General features: G+C 41.5%; 1 protein-coding gene across 9 annotated transcripts in view; it reads right to left on the bottom strand.

The window, feature by feature from the left end:
- The window catches only part of CCDC85A (coiled-coil domain containing 85A), a 196,352-nt gene that overhangs the window by 29,292 nt on the left and 151,180 nt on the right, over positions 1-15,880 (bottom strand). For 8 of the 9 annotated variants that reach the window (XR_008749111.1, XR_008749107.1, XR_008749106.1 and 5 more), the window contains 4 exons: positions 14,649-14,821; positions 14,283-14,375; positions 12,293-12,485; positions 7,900-8,028 (listed from right to left, as the gene is read on the bottom strand). The gene's annotated coding sequence lies outside the window, so the exon portion shown is untranslated. Of the gene's footprint in view, positions 1-388; positions 8,029-12,292; positions 12,486-14,282; positions 14,376-14,648; positions 14,822-15,880 lie in introns of those variants that run through there. The other variant, XR_008749110.1, reaches the window with a different exon arrangement.

The raw sequence follows: 15,880 nt of genomic DNA, 5'->3' as shown, positions 1-15,880 counted from the left end.
GTTACAGAATTCAATTTTCCAATCCTTGTGTAGCTCTCCAGCTTCGTTCTAGCAGGTCAGATGACCTGCACGCACCTGCCACTATTCCTCGATATCTACCCAGAGGCTCGGTGGGACCGTGGGAAATGCACCTCCAGGACAGACTGTGCCACCACGTTCAGTTATTTTTTTCTGCCAATATTTATTTCTGCGTGCCAAACGAAGGGATGGTTCCTTTGCTTCACCACTCATGTTCCCAAAATGATCATGCTGCTTTTTTCCAGGTTTGTGACTCATGATCCTGGATAGGACAGCAGAATTCGAGTTACGTGATATAATTTCATTTTTGGGTTGAGCCATTTTTTAACCAGGGAGGAACTGAGGGGGAAAAGAATTTTTTTATTCCCCCCCCCCCCCCCCCCCGATCTACCTGTGTGTGCACGCACTGGTTTTGGAGGTGGGCAGGCATGCTGTTTGTCTGGCTGCATACTGCGCCAGCGTGAGACTGGGTTTAAGCTGTTTCTCTGAGTGCTCTCAACAGCTACTGATCACTATTATCAGACGTACAACACATTCTCAGCAGTGTGGATCCTTTTCCCACCAGCAGCCCATCAGAAAAAAGTACTTTCCTTGCATCTCGTTTGTCCTGTTCCAGTAAAGCCAGGGGGACGGCTGCCATGCGCCCTGGTGAAGGCGAGACACAGACTTGTGTTCTTACGGACACAGGTGGGTATCTCTGTATCTTTCTGCTTTAAAATGCAAAGAGGAGGAGGTCCCAAATGTACCCAAGTCCTGTCAGCCCCTGCTCCCACGGCCTTTCATTTTGTGTCCTCTATCTTGCTTTTGAGTATATTTAGAGTGCCTTTCAGACAGGTTACCCTGGACTTATTTCTGGGCCACTATTGATTTTTTGAGCTGGGGGGGGAGGATTTTGTATATTTAAAACTCTCTAAGTTGTAGTTAAGATAAATGCAAGCTGGTCTCCTCCTTGTGGTAAAATAGCTCATGCTTCTCATTTTCTATTAATTTAATTTCCTCCATCATTCTGTCATGTGGTATGTTTCTTGTATCGTTTGGAAAACAAGTGGAGAAATGAAAACGCACATAGGCATCAACAAAACTATTCTGACTACTACACTAATGGGAAAAATAATCACTCTCAGCTGTGCTAGCTCATTTGACTATCTCATCTGAATGTCATCGCTTTGAATCTCTCTGCAAATGATGCACAGTCCTATGACCAAGCTGGGCAGGAAAATAAATCTGGACTAAGATTAAATCTTGAAATCTTTTCATAATATTCAGTAAAACTCCAGATTCAAAAGCTGTCCATGTACGAACTCGGGAGCAGTTGTAATTTGTGTAGCCTGGAGACCTGGCCAAAAGCATAAGCTGTCACTCCGGCTAGCACAGACTGAAGGCATCTCACCAGTTCGACCGTGCAGGGACAACATAATCCAGCTCTGGTTGACTTTAAAGAGGGAGCTGGTGACCTCCCTAACATGCAGTTGAAATCCCAGCTTTACTGAGGTCAATATAATAAGATCTCCCACTGAATTTAAAGGGACTGGGATGGTGTAGCCAGTACCCAATATGTTGAGACTCATGAGTTGGGAAAACAGCAAGGGGAATAGCTTTCAAAATGTTTCCTTCTATACTTTCAGTTTTGCAGAGCAAGCACAGGCAAGGAATGCTGTATTTATGCATCTCAGCTAGAGCTGCCATTGAATATTTTTGCTATCAGTGTGGAAAAAAAAGGAATTTGAAGTAACCTACCAACAAAGTAATTCTGAAGATTTTTTTTGATGTCTTGCTTTGAAAATGAGAGCGGCTTAAGCTTCGATTTAGTTAGCAAGTTCATTTGCATGTCCTGAACAGCAATGCCACCGTGGTAATTAGACCATGAAGGGCAATACTAATTTTAAGGTATATGTGGGTGGAGAAAAATAAGCAGATTGCAATAATCAACACGTAGCATCAGAAGTGAATGCAGTTCCCTTGGCAACTTCTAGTCTGCGGTCTGTGTATCACTGAGAATTTTAGTTGTAAGCAGGTGGATAGTGGTTACTTATTTGAGATTAAAAAGTGCTTTAGAGCGAGACCAGTGAGAAACTTTTGGTCAAATCTCTTTTACATGTGTTTTTTTGTTCTTCCCATTGAACTCATTGAATTCTATGTGCTGTTTTCACTGCCATGAGGTACGTATTGCACAGTTAAGTACTATGGATGCGTTTGCTGCTGCTATTGAAGTCAATCACAACCATTCTATACGATTGCAAGGTGCTGCTCGCTGTGCCTTTGGCAGCAACTGTGTTTCATTCTCTAACTCTTCCCCAATTCGGGAGAACAGGCGAACCAATGGCTGAGCAACTGCGCTGGGACACGTGGGCAGGGAATTCTAGCCCCAAGTGCTCATGCTGTAGCACCTATCGCCAGAATAAGTCTTTAATTTGCCTTCTTTCCTCTGTGGTCTTTTTTTTCCCCTTGGGAAATGGAATGGTCGTTAAATTGTTAGTTGAATAGTTAGAGCGGAAGAGTTTTGGTTAAAAATACTTCCCCACCCCAAAATACACCAAAACCAGTTTAAAAACCAGGTAGAAAAGTACTTCCCTTCTGTGTTTTGGATATAGAAATCCTTAGAACTAGGGTCTGGCTTGATGTCTTCATCACCCTCTTCCAAGCATTAAATAATCATTATCATCATGATTGAAGCATGAAAAGCTCATGAGGCTTTAGGAAACAGTAACTGTAGGGACGTTTAGCTTTTCACATTCATCATTTCAATCTTTGCATGATATCTTCAAAGATTTTCTTTTTAATAAAAATGGAATTGCTCTGCAAGCCCATGATGTGCGATCCCATGGATGGTGCTTTCAGTGAGAAAGTAAAATTGCAAGACATTAAAAATCACAAGAAATGGCAACAATGAGGTCAGGTTAGAGACTTAATCTGCTTTAATTGGAAAATCATCTACTGGAAAAAAACAAATGTGGCTAAACGTACTGCACGTCACATGGAACTTCATGAGGAGAGTGGCTAGTGGTTGTCATGAGATCAGGACAAGAACATGGAGGCGTTTAACCCGAGGGAGTGCAGATGTGTGTGAAATTGAACATGTATGCCTTTTACAGCTCTGCAGACAGAAATAAAATTTTCCCTTGTAAATCTTTTCAGATTTTTCATGCAGTGCTCAGAAAGTCGTAGAACTTCTCCAGACTTTGGGGAGCGCTACTATGTTTTTCTTCAGTGAAGGATGATAGTTCTATGCAAAAAGTATATTATTATGTTTGATTCAGTGTAAACTTCTGCAGGCAGTTGAAGGTTGTAATAGCCACTGCTCTGGGCACAAGGCAGAGCAATCAGCAGGAACAGGTCGAGGACCATCCTTCCAGAAATCTGTGTTTTCTTGATTTATTTTTTTTGTTTAGGGGCTCATTCTGACTTTTTTCAAACAACAGCACAGAAAAAAGACAGAACTGGAAGGAAGGTCATTACTGGGAGAAAAAAAAAATCATTATTGCAATAAAAAATGTTTAAAAAAGCATTCTTTAATGCTAGCACTTTCCTTGCCTTTTCTCTCTCTGCGGTACTTGAAATCAAAATGGAGATAATTCTGTTTCATGTTTGGACACACCGCATGCTGCTTCAGAGTTTGATTTGACCCATTCACAGAAATTGCCTAACTATAAAATGTAAAGCAGAGATAGAAATGAGCTAACCACAGTTCAAGATTTAATTAGATTAAGAGTTTTGGATTTCAACATTCCGTATTTAAAGAGAAGGGAGAGTGGAGAGAAACTATGCTGGCGTGGAAAAGGTAGGTTCACCTTTTAGTGTTTGAAACACTTGAGCCTGAGTCAGTACTGACATTTGCCCCGAGCTAGTCTGCTTAAATGCCTGCGTAGAGGGAACCGCTGCAAAACTGTTGCTAGAGGGATCTGTGGACCAGTATCTCTGTGTACTTCCAGGGGGACAAATGCCCCCCGTAAGGTAACACGGTACACTTCCCACTTCAGCAGGTAGGCTGGTTTCTGACAACTGCAAACTTGGCGTGCGGTTTCAAAAGCACTTTTCTGTTGTGTGTGTTGACAGGTAGCAAAATCTCTGCAGAAACTGGGTGTGATTAAAATCACAATAAATTGTGATCATAGAGAACTATGGATCACGACTTAAAACTACAACGCATCTTTGATGTAAACAAATACACACAAGCAAATGTTAAATGAAGGAGCTTGTGGGGGGGGGGTGTGTTTTAGTTTCGGTACTAATACCAGATCTACTGCTAGCTGCTCATTTTAATATGAATGTTTCATGGTGTGGTAACTCCTAGACTAACCCACTAAAATAGCTAGTTACATTTATACTGTAATTTATATGTGACCTTTGTGATCAGAGTATCTGAGAACACTCAGAGGTTAATGAATTCTGTCTTTTCTCACCAGTGTGAAGTACTGCAGTAATAATCTCTTGTTACAGAAGGAAAAAGAGGGCACACATCATGTCCAATATTTTAGCCTGTGGCAGAGCTGTGAACTAAACCCAGCCCTCCAGAGCCAGGTCCAGTGCTGAAGCAGCTAGGTCATTCTTGCTCTCGCTAGACCATCCCTCGGATGAATTGCAATGTATATTTAAAAAGCATATTCAAGTTGTTTAGGCCAGGTTCAAATTTTCCTTTGCAAAATTTGCCTGTATGGCTCTGACACCAGCTCTCAGGAGTGGCTTTGACATGTTACAATGATTGCCGAAGTTCTGGTTTTGTTGGGGGAAAGTAATGCTTGTGGCACCGACAGCAAATTCTTTTTCTGGCTTGTTCTCTCCTGATCCCGTTTTTGTGTAGTGCTATACAAGAGGAAATGCGTGTCATATGACAGAGACAGTACTGAAACTACTCAGTGTTGAAACACGTTGTACAGCCTTCCCATTAACGCTGTGGCTTTGTTAATTTGTGAGAACATTTGTGAAGATAGAGAAGTTCAAATTATTCCTCTTGCCTGCTCAAAACACATGCTCCTCTTAGGTCACTTGTAACTAGAGTGTCTCCCATGCTGTCATTAGACTGGAGGGATGCAGGACGTACAGGGCTGACAAACCCACTGAACAGCAGTCTTCATCTCCCCTTCTTTCATTTTTCTTTTCCTATTTTTCTTTCCTTTCTTCCCTGCTTCCAGCCATCCTTTCATCCCTCCTTCTGTTCTTCTACCTGTCCTTCCTTCTTCCTTCCCTCCTGTCCATCCATCCTTCCCTCCTTCCATCTTTGCTCCACTCTTTCCACCCTTCCATCCATCTATTCTGTCCTTCCACCCGTCCTTAATTCCTTTTGTACATGCCTTTCATTTCATCTGGCCTTTCTTGCTTCAATCCTTCCTTCAATCTGTCCTTTCCTTCTGTTGTACTCGCCTTCCATTTTTCTGTCCTTCCCTCCACTCTCCATCCTCCCTTTCCTCCTCCTGTCCCTCCTTCCAACCTTCCATTGTTCCCTCCTTCTGTCCTTCCTCCCATTTGTCTGTCTTTCCATCACTGTCCTTCCTTCCATCCTTCTGTCCTCCTATCTCCTCTTCCATCTTTTAATCCACCTTCCCATCTGTCCTTCCACATATTCTGCCTTCCCTCTTTCTGTCCATACTTGATGTCCTTTTCTGTTCTTCCCTCCTTCTGTCCTTCCTTTTTTCTGCCCTTCAATTCTTCCTTCTATCCTCTCCTCTCTATCCTCCCTTCCTTTTCCTTCCAGCCCACCCTTCTGTTCCTCTCTTCTACCAGTATTACTTCCATTTTTTCTGTCCTTCCTTCCATCCTCGCATCCATCAATACCTCCATGCATCCTTCTGTCCTTCTTCATCCATCCATCCATCCCATCTGTCCTTCTTTCCATCTCTCTGTTCTTCCAACCTACCTTCTGTTTGTTCTTCCTTCAGCCTTTGTCTGTCTTTCAGTCTCCTCCATTCATCTTTCCATCTGTCCTACCTTACTTTCATCCGTCTTTGTATTTATGTATATATAAATTTTATGTTAAATATATCTATAAAAAAATATATAAATATGAAGTTTTCCTGGACAAAGCTGATGGCACAGGCCATCACCAGAATATTGCACTGTTCATGCTGTTTGGGTCTCCATTTAGGGGATGTTTAGTAGAGGGATTATGGCATCTTCAGGCAATTAAATTGCCTTTTTCAAAATGCTCTAAATAATATTAGCCATGCCGAATGAGTAATACCAGTCAGTGCTGTGCAAATTACCAACATACAAAGTGCAAATGGAGTAAGAAGGATTTTATTTTCATGCAGAGACAGAAGTTTTGTGCTACAATGAGATGGCCTTTTGCTCATTTCCCATTTAATTTCATATGCAACTCACTAATAGCATCCCAACATCCCTCTCCACATTTCTCCTCTTACAGTGTCTCTAATGCACCTTAAATGATGAGAGCACTACATCAATAGTCTCAATTTAGGCAATGTGTGCTTTTGGCAAAAAAGCAGCAAGTAGTGCTAGCATAAATCTCCCATTACTATAATGACACATTAAAATGGCACAGGGGTTTACAATCTGTGTTGAGAATTATCCATCCACCTGCTCTCTGAAATCATGTTCTATATGTTTATCTTTTCCTTCTTCCATCTTCGTACCAGCCTGACTTACGAAGAAGGAAAAAAAAAAAAAACCCCAACCTGGGCATTTATCAACACCCCACTGTTTTCTGCAGCATTCCAGCGTTTCTGGAATGGATCTGTTTGCATCAGATCCCTAACATCGTTCGTGTGAGATAAACAAGGAGAAAAGAACGTGGGTAACCAGTCAGTAATAGTTAATTGCAACACACACACCCCCCTCCTGCTTTTCCCCAGCCATAAATTGAAAATGACACTGGCAGGAGGAATAGGGTTTGAATCTAGATGAAACAGGTTTGAATGCCTTTTCTGAATTACAGGACGTACATTGATCTGTTCCATTTGGAGTGATAGATCTGCAGAAAACCACTTTTGTTTAATTGAGATATTGTATTTTTCCTGGGTCCTTTAGGAGAGAACTGATTTATGAGGAATGCTCTTTCTGAAACAAAGAGATGCTGCCATACAAAGTCCTGGAAGCAAAGGCCAAACTCAGAGATGGTGTAATACCACTGACTGAAGTCAGTGTGTGCATCTCTGCGAGCCAGCGCTGCTGGCAGCCCCTCTGTGAGGCCCCAACAGACCAAGAGCAGTATTTTTTCCCAAAATGGAAGTATTTAGGCGAGCTGGACACTACCACTTATTCAGAGGTGATGTAGGGCCCAGTGCAACTTACCTCACAGCTGAAGCAGTGTGAGCTACACCGTCTGTTCTGCACTGCTTTCGAAAGAAACTTTTTTTTTTTTTCCCTTTCAGCTCACCCTGACTGATAACTTGAAGCATTTATAGACAGTTTCTGCCCTTGCTTTAGGATACAGCAGTGCAGTGGCCAATCCATATGTTTGCCTCTTAGTGCTAAACATAGTTTCTTCTGCCGGGAAAGGGCAGCCAGCTGGTAGGAGCCAGCTGGTGAGGACACTTCCAGTCTGTAGGCACTGCCCGGCCTCAGGGTAAGGCATTTGTGCGCCAGATGTTTCATTAGCCCCAGCACTCCAGGTAACAGTTCAGGGCTAAGATGGCCTGGGAAATTATGCTGCTCTCCTTGCTGTGCCAACAGCAGAATTTAGCACTTCTAAAGAATTGACACAAAAATCAACTTGCACCATGAAAAGGGGGAAGCACCCATCCGTGCCCCTAAGGGACTACACACTAGGACCAGAAAGGACCGTTTTTGTTTTGCAGGTATTGCTGGTGCCAGCACCTTGGGTTTGTTCTGTGCTGGACTGAAAATGAATGTTTCTGATGTCTGCTCTCAGGTGGCAATCCCAGCACCTTGATTTGGTGAGAGCTTTGAGAAGCTTTTGTTACTGACCTGGACTGCGTTCACAGCTTGAAAATGCTGAAAATCTTGTGCTAAATGTGTCCCAGAGCACTGGTGACATACAGGCCTCGGCACTCTTGGGTTCCATACCTGCTTCTGCAGGTAGAACTTGCTGGTACCCTAAAATAAAAATAAAAAAATTAAACAAATTCAACAAAATATGCTTCATTTAGAACTGTAGCCTATTTCTTCAGGAAATATTGTATCTTTACCTGCACAAACCCATTATTTTGGAAAATATTTGGAACCCTGTTTCCTTAAGTACAAGGAACCTTTAGAGGGTTATGCATTGCCATTGGTGGGCTGCTTGCTGTGGCATGTGCCTGAGTGTGTTGCCTTTTCTGAGAGAATATTTTGGGGAAGGCATGTGGTCGGCATTTTCTCTTTTTTTTTTTTTTTTTTTTTTTTTGTGTCTTAGCCTGGCTGTTGCATTTCTTCCAGGATGGCAGACAACATAATCCTGTTCTGAGTATTATTAGAGCTATTTATGCTGAGCAGTGGATTTGTCTGGAAAAAAGGTATTCTAGCACATTTCTCGCTGTATAATTATTTGGTTTCCCATGTGACTCTGCAGAGGCTTTACACTACCCTCGCTTTTATTCAGGGTTTGCACTAGCATGAAGCAGACCCTTAATCACGTTCAAAGTTAAATCCCAAGGTCTCAAAACCACAGTGTTTTGTTCAGCTATACCTGATATCTTGCACGCATCCAGAGGTCAGCTCCTACCCTCCCTTCGCCACCGCCCCAGGGCACAGCTGACTTCTGGGGCTGTTAAAATAGAAGACTCATGAAGCAGTAGCCTACAAAAACCCACAACCCCAGTGAGCTTTCAGTTAATAACAGCGGTGGTGACTGAATTGCTGCATTGCCTTGATTTACCATCAGGAAGCTTTCTGGCAGTGCCACTTTGTACTGATTGAAGTCCTTGGTGGCACAGGGAGGCCTGTAATCATTTATTCTGGTCATGTTTTAGTGTAGTTTAGCAAGAAGTCTCTCCAGGAGGCAAACCAGTGTGTTCATCCCTGTGCTGAGGTACAGGAAAAAAAGGTCAGGAATTATTCACTGCATGCACTCATCTGAGAGCAGGAGGGTACCAGATCCACCTTGGCAACTCAGCCTGGGGCAAGCTTTGTCTTCCCTGGAAGTGTGAGAGAGGGATGTTTGGAGAATTGGCCCTAGAAAGTATTGGATCTTGGGCAAACAAGCATTAAAGCATGCAGCTCCTTCAACTTAAAGCCTGAGAGAAAGAAAGAAAACAGCACAAAAGAACAAATTCAAGAGCAGAGAGGACAAACCTGGTGGCACTCTCACTGGTTTTGCATAAGCATCTCTCCAGTTCTAGTGCCCAGCTGCACCAACATGGGCTTTTGACCTTTCTCCCATCCACAACTCTATTTCACACCCAGGGGATGGATGCAGTTCGAATGGGAACTCCCTTATGGGTAAACCAGAGCCCAGCTGTAAGTTTGGGGTTGGTTTGCCTTCTCACTTGTTTTACCCCTCGATGAGGACACTGGGGAAAAATACTCATTTCTGTGCTCATACAGTGCTTAATGCAAAGGAGCTACAGCTGACCTCTGGCAGAGGCAGCTACAGCAACAAAAATCAGAAACAGCAATAATGAGGAGATTGTCTGTGATTTTTACAGCAATGTGCAGAGCCTTCTTGAAGCAGCAGCTAATAGGAGTGGGAGCTTTAATCTGTACAACTTTTTTATGTAAGAGTCTACTTTTGTTTTGAGGCAAAAATTTCCTACCTTCCTTATTCTTTGGCTATGTTAAGGAGACAAGGAAAAGATAACTATCACTGCTTTTTCTGTACTGTCACCTCATCCTATAACCACAAGTTTTAATGATCAGCTCCACACACAGGAGACACTGCTAACAAATGGCATGGGATCCACGTTACCCTTAGCCACCACATTGCCAGGGACATATTTTGACTTAAAGAAATCAATTGGACTTAAGGAGAAAAGTCAATAAGAGTTAGAGGTTTATAGAAAGAAAATGTATCCAGAATATTTTTGTTAGTATCTTGTTTGCAAAATAAAGCTGATAAGAAGTGGTATTCAAAGTTAGAGTGGGAGTTCGGCTAGGAAGCAGGGGGTGCCCACGTTCTGTCCCATGCACCCCATACACATGACCAGTTATTTCTGCCACGTAGCTTGCTGATCTTAAATCAGGAGATATCCATCGCAATAAACTAACAATTCAAAAAAATATTACAGCATAGTGTAGCAAAAGAAATATTACAGCATTGGTTCCACGGTGACCTTGTCATTTAGGTGATAATCCAGCTCGCCCAGCTGAATCATGCCTGGGCTGGAGCACAGTGTGGTTTCACCTTCCTTCATAGCAATTTAGACTTGATAGGTTTCCTATATCTGGTCTTCAAAGCGAGGTATTTATTTTTTTTCCAGCATGCAGCAGTAACAACAAATATCTGCTGTGTGCAAGGCAGCAGGGCATATTTTATAAATAGATGATGGATAATAGGCGTTATAGACAGATAGTTAGATGGATAAATACATATATCATATGCAACAGCCCAAGCTGCTGCTGAGGAGCAGAGCTGCTGTTCTGGTGTCGGCACTTTCAGGCTCTCGGCTGCGCTATGTAACCTGTGGCTGGGGGCAGTACAAGGTGTTGTATGCTGTACTACACCCCCACCTACCCTGTTGTAGACAAGACAACTGGTTGATAAAGATTCTGGAGAACATGGTGACAGCCCTCCAGCCCCTTCCTCCCTCCCCTACCCCTCCAAAAAGAGGCTAAGCAAAGCAAGAAAATATTTTTGACTCCATACTCTCAAATTCTGTTTTAAAAACAGTACATAGCGTCTAGAGGAATAATGATTTCTTGACGGATTCTCATAAAGGGACTGTTTCCCCCATTATCTGAAATAATTGGTTCATAGCGACCACAAAATGAACAGCAGGTAGGAAATGAGTTTGCAGTTGCCAAAACATAATGGATCATTTAGTTATTCTCTGAAGGTTTTAACACTTCTTTGGCTATCAGAAGGCCTTCACCTAATTGTACTATTCTTATAAATCTGGCTGTTGGAATGAATTAATTTGCACCACTTCCATATCAGAATAAGGCCCACAGAAAATAAACATGAGAAAATAGACATATTCAAACCGTTCTTACAACTCACAGTTATTCCATCTTCTGTTTAAACTGATGAACATTAATTACAGTCAGGAATGTTCTTTTCCTCCTGTTTTTAGTACTGTCTGATAATGTTCTAGCTAAGGCTTCCACAAGCAGAAAACACAGATACTTAGCACAGCTGTGGCGGTGTGCCCTTCCTTGCACAAGGCCCGAGAGGCGCACCATCAATCCGTCAGTGGAAATGAGCGAAGATTTCAGAGTAACAGATTGAATGACAACACTAACAATGTCACCACAATTCTTATACGTATTTGGAGTTAAAACACTACCGACGAAGATATTTCCAGTGCTCCAAAATGTCTTCTTCCAGGGTTAATTTTTCTGTTTATGGTCTTAACATAAAAGCTGGGCTGTCATTTAACTAACAAGACAAGTAAAACACACAGGTGTGTGCACATTCCTACCCGCAGCCATACACCCAGAGCCCTCTGGCCCCTTCTGACCAATCTTTTCCTTTAAGCACCCTTTTTACACTTTTCTCTTTTATTTCCGCCCCCCCCCATCCATATTTTACATCTTCTTTTAATGTCTCCGACCTTTTTTTTTTATTATTTTTTCCTCAACATCATTTCCAGCCCTTCTTCCCTCAGCTACCAATACTGGCAAAATCCAACCATATAATCCCTTAATATCCCAAAGCCTTGAAGAGTTTTCATCTTTTTGCCATTAAAACCCTTGTGTGAAGCACTGGCTGCATACAGGTCTAGGGGAGACTTGTTTGAGCAGCGCCAGGAGGACATCTGTGGTTTTCCATTGATAAGCTCACGTCTGCCCTGTCAGTCTGTGTTTAGTATTTACTCTGGAATTTATTGGATCCTTTTTTCTCTTCTTTAAATAAAATAGTCCTTTTTTGGTGTGAGGTGTGTTATGAAAAGGACCTAGTCAAGCAATTTAAATATACATTTATTTTTTTTATTGTGTCCTGTAGTAGAAATTATATTCAAATTATACTCTTTGGTCTAGAGCTTTCAAAAGAGAAGTTTGAAAATACTCTAATATTGTGTGAATGTTTTAGTGTACTTACTTATAAAAGAAGATGTAATTAAAACTTAAAGAAAAGTTGTAAGCAGACCATGCCTTATCTTTGAATTGTCATTTCCATCAATTCAGGAAAATTGAATGGATCTAAAAACCTCCATTGCCTTGCGTCACCAGGTACATCCATCCCATAGCTCCCTCCCCACATCCCTGTGCCACCCCCTCATACCTGCATCCAAACGGGGTCCTCCTGCAGTCACAGAAGATCTTCTCCAAGTCTTCACACAAAAAAGGTTTTGGTGCATTTTCAGTCTTTTTTTGTGTGTCTCAGAAGAGTGTGTGATGCTTCTCAGTTCCCCACACAGTGTCTCAGCAAGGCAGGCTGGATCCGTGTATGCCAGTCAAGGTGTTCTTCATTGTGGCTACATAACAAAAAAGGTTAGGACTAGAAGAAACTATTTAGAAAGCATTTGGACTGATTTGTAGATATAACTACTATTTCTGTGAATGCAATCTGGATAATTATGCCCCTAAATAGCCAGACTATTTGTGTGGTGCTTCCTTCACAACTGTAATTACACTTGCGTTTTGCACATCCAATTAAGCCTGCATTGAAATGCTGTGAAAATTGTATGCAACTTTTTGCAATATAATGAAAATTTAGATCCGTTAAAGAAACTAGGGCCACACCTCCTAAAGTGGGCTCCACAGAGCACAGCAAAATATAATAAAATGTAATGAAGAGGTGCTAGATGCTGCCCACCAGAACAAGGGGGCTGCAAAGAGGGAAGGCTGCACTGACCGTGACTCACAGGTGACAACTGAATCCCCCATTGCAAGTAATAGGAGAAAATTTTCCTTTTCAGCAAGGCAGTCATTACAGCTGAGGACCTTCATCAGTTTAACAGGCATCATCTAGAAGAAGGATTACAGGAAAGGGAGTGGAAAATAGCCCAAGTTCAAAATTATACACAGGGCTTTCTAAGCAAAAACCCAAGTGAGTGTTTTTAGAATTGTGTTGGGTTGAGGCCAAGTTCACAATTTTTATTTTGTATAAATGAACAAATCAAGGTAGATCTGAATTTCCAAGCTGCTGCAGAAATAACAGACAGCTGATATTTGGGATCAGTTAAATTTGCTTTCACCTACCTTGCATCTACCTTACTGTCACCCATCCCTGGGTAAAGGCAATGAAGGGACACGTTCGTCCCGTTCAGGTCTCTATTTCAGAGACAGGAAACAGTGAGTCTGTTCTCTGTCACAGTTTGCCAAACAAATGTGTTTTCCTTTCCTTTGATAGTAAAAATCACCTGCACCAGAACCCAAAGCAGGACCCCAGAGCAGGTGAAAAATGGGGCCAAAACTCTGCTTGAAAGTTTCACCAGTTCAAACAGGCTGAGATAATCTCAGGTATGTTGGAAGCGCCATGTTCTAATTTTTGGATTGAGATTATCAGGATGGAAGTAACCAAAGTGTTTGATGTTACAACACATCTAAAGGAAGATTAATTTTTTAAATGATCTATGCCTGGGAGTTATGAATGCAGTACTGCCACTGATGACTGGCTATTTCAAAGAAGAAAAACCCACTGGATTCATTCCCCTGATTTCTGTCATTCTGACACGACGTACTGAGCTTGTGTTACAGAAAAAGTTATTTCTTCACTTTAATGTTTCTAATATTTACTAAAACCTCCCACCTTAACTCTTCAGTTCATCCACTTCGGGCAGATCAATCACAGTGAATGGGAAATTAATGTGTTCTTCTGGACTTACCTCATTTGTGCAATGTTGTTATTATGCAAGTAAAGAGTCAATGCAACATTTTGGGTATCACCAACAACTTTCCAAAAAATATGCAAAAAGAAATGCTCAAAAATTAGATGGGCTTGTAAATACCCTGGGAATTTCCCTGTCGAGAACCTCACACATCTTCATCTCAGTCTCACCAATACTGAGAACGCCAGAGGATGTAATTCTGGTAACTCCACCCAACAAACACTTCGGAGGCTTGCTTGGTAAAGATTTTTTGGTGAACACCTGCAATATTTTTACTCCAAATCCTAGATATTTTGATTAGGAAATGTTCTTACACTGTTTCATACTTGTTTGGCTGCTTCCTGCTCCTGTCCTAGCTAAACCTCATGTAAAATTGGAATGATACACTAATGTCTCCCTCCCTTTCCTAACCTTGGTATGAGCTTTAGGGGTTTTTCCTACCTGGGTAAGGCTTTTCACTCCAGACACACCTGTGGTGGGATGCTGCTTACTGGAGCACTGTGTTCAGCCCAGAACTGGTACCCTGAGGCCTTCCTACATGGGAGAAAGGAAATCATTCAGTCAGTTCACTCCTTTTTAAAATAATATGTCAAACTCTAATCCTCTAAAAATAAATTACTCTATCAAAGCACATGTGTGTTCCAGGAAGAAAAAGCCAATATTTATATTCTAGCTCCCAACTTGCTGTTCAACCACTGCACTAGCTGTAAAACTGAAGATAAACTATAGATAGCACACTTCATAGTTGCTGTAATTTGGGTTTGGATCTCCACTTGAAGCCCAGATGGTGTGGGGAATTATTCTCACCAGAAGCCACTTGCCGGGAGACTCCAGCCAGCACCTTTCACTGAAGAGTCATTGGTGGATGATGATAAGTTTTTTCTTCCCCATCAATGCTGCTCCCACAGTGGATGCCAGCAAGGAAGTAGATCTGGTCCTTCACAAGGCTGCGTGTCGAGTGAGATGAAGTTATGCAGAAGCTGTAAAATAAAACAAATCATAAGGGAAACTGGTGACTAAATTTTTACATTATTGTTTGCTATTACCACTTACGGTCTTAATGCTCTATACGATGATCCACTTCGGTTGCTAAATTAGTTTTTTCAAGGGGGATTTAATTTGTGGAAACCAAAACAAAACAGCAGCCTAACAGATCTTGAGGGCTTAAACATTTTAATGATATAAGCTGGAGTTACCATAGCTTGATATGCACAACTCACAAAGCTTCCAAAATAATTTGCAACAACTGGCAGTAACTATCTCAGATCAAAGGAGGCTTCTAGACTGATGTGAAATTGCATAACACTTTCTATTAAATATTTATATGATAAATAGGAATGCATCCTGGAGGTAGGTGTATACAGACATACATACACACAAACACACACATATATAGCTATTTATACATACATTTGCACATCACACCAAAATATCTACAGCTATATCTCTATGTACACAAACGTGTATGTATGTTTGTACACACAGAAACTTAAAAGTCTTATCAATTTGGGATCAAATTCTACTCGGCAACCAGTTGTTTTTTCCCCCAAGCAATACTGTAAGTATTAACGTGGTTTCTTTTTCCTAAAAGAAAAGACTGGCAACCACTTACAAAAGCTGCTAGCTAATTCAAAGGACAAGAAATGTGGCTTTTGAGGCATTGGTTACTTTCATTCCCATGATTGTCAACAGATAGGTATTGTATGACACACTTATTTCCAAGTCATAAGCCATAATTTTCAGCATACATTTGTTAATGTCAAGTTTCTGTGTTCAGAATATTGACGCTGCGCAGCATAGCAGTGCCGTCCGTGACTTACAACAAGCGACCAAGTTTTATCACAGACAGATTACATTTCAGACACTTAATAGCTACTAGAAATCATTACAAATCGCCATGTAAAGAAAATCAAAATGGGTCATAAACAAAGGTTTATATGCAACAGATATGTAAAGAGAACTTTCTGTTTATTCCAAGTCCTGTTTTAATTAACACTTACTCCTAATCTGGCTTTGTTTTTCATTTTCATCTCCTGCCT

The sequence above is a fragment of the Falco peregrinus genome, chromosome 11 (genome assembly GCF_023634155.1).
Source record: "Falco peregrinus isolate bFalPer1 chromosome 11, bFalPer1.pri, whole genome shotgun sequence".
NCBI classification, from domain to species: domain Eukaryota; kingdom Metazoa; phylum Chordata; class Aves; order Falconiformes; family Falconidae; genus Falco; species Falco peregrinus.
This window is presented reverse-complemented; position numbering and strand designations above follow the sequence as displayed.